This window comes from Pelobates fuscus, chromosome 9 (genome assembly GCF_036172605.1).
Source record: "Pelobates fuscus isolate aPelFus1 chromosome 9, aPelFus1.pri, whole genome shotgun sequence".
Classification (NCBI taxonomy): domain Eukaryota; kingdom Metazoa; phylum Chordata; class Amphibia; order Anura; family Pelobatidae; genus Pelobates; species Pelobates fuscus.
In genome coordinates this window covers 160,070,594-160,072,143 of record NC_086325.1, presented here as the reverse complement: position 1 = coordinate 160,072,143, position 1,550 = coordinate 160,070,594, and positions in this window count along the sequence as shown.

Here is a 1,550-nt window from a genome sequence, read left to right as displayed (position 1 = left end):
TTGTCTTTACCCGTGTGTCTCATTTCCTCAATTCCAACTCTCTCCTTGACCCCCTTCAATCTGGCTTCCTCCCTCTCCACTCTACAGAGACTGCCCTTATCAAAGTCACTAACGACCTAATCGCAGCTAAATCCAAAGGCCACTACTCCATACTAATTCTTCTTGACCTCTCAGCGGCCTTTGACACCGTTGATCATGCTCTCCTTCTTAAAACTCTTCAATCGCTTGGTCTCTGTGACTCTGTCCTCTCGTGGTTTTCCTCTTATCTCTCCCAACGCTCATTCAGTGTCTCCTTTTCTAATGATACCTCCTCCCCTCGCCCTGTCTCAGTTGGAGTCCCCCAAGGCTCCGTCCTTGGTCCCCTTCTATTTTCTCTTTATACTGCCTCTCTTGGCAAACTTATTACCTCTTTTGGATTCCACTACCACCTGTACGCTGATGACACCCAGCTATATCTCTCCTCCCCAGACCTCTCCCCTGCCGTCCTGCAACGTGTCACTGCTTGCCTTTCTTCCATCTCTGACTGGATGTCCTCCCGCTTTCGGAAACTCAATCTCTCAAAAACTGAGCTCCTTGTCTTTCCTCCTCCTAATACTGATTCTCCTCTTTCGCTTTCCCTTCAAGTTTGTGGTACCAACATCAGTCCATCCTTGCAAGTGCGCTGTCTTGGCGTCATACTTGACTCTGGTCTCACCTTTGAGCCTCACATCCAGCATGTTGCCAAATCCTGTAGATTCCATCTTAAAAACATAGCCCGCATCCGCCCCTTTCTTGCACCAGATACTACCAAGGAGCTTGTCCATGCTCTAGTAATTTCCCGCATGGATTACTGTAACCCTCTCCTGATTGGTCTTCCCAAAAGCCGTACTGCACCCCTACAGTCCGTAATGAACGCTGCTGCTAGACTGATTTTCCTCTCTAGTCGTTTCTCTCACACCTCACCCCTCTGTCAGTCCTTACATTGGCTTCCTGTATCCTATAGGAGTCAATTCAAGGTACTAACTCACACCTATAAAGCACTGAACAACTCTAGCCCCTCTTATATCTCCTCACAGATCCATAGGTATGTCCCTTCTCGGTCTCTCCGCTCTGCCCGTGACCACCTCCTGTCCGTTGTCCGCACTCGTACGGCCAACTCGCGCTTGCAGGACTTCTCGCGGGCGGCTCCCTTCCTATGGAATAGCCTGCCTACCGCCATCAGACTCTCCCCTAGTCTTGCATCTTTTAAGAAGTGCCTTAAAACCCATCTCTTTAGGAAAGCTTATGGCCTCCAAGACTAACCCCTACCTCACATACCTGTCTCTTGCCCTCTCCTAAAGGGCGGCCCAGCTTATTTGATTACAGATTCCTGTCCTAATGTGTTTTACACCCCACCTCCTATAGAATGTAAGCTCGATCGAGCAGGGTCCTCTTCAACCTATTGTTCCTGTAAGTTTATTTGTAATTGTCCTATTTATAGTTAAATCCCCTCTCATAATATTGTAAAGCGCTACGGAATCTGTTGGCGCTATATAAATTGCAATAATAATTCCGAACAGTCAAGTGATTTT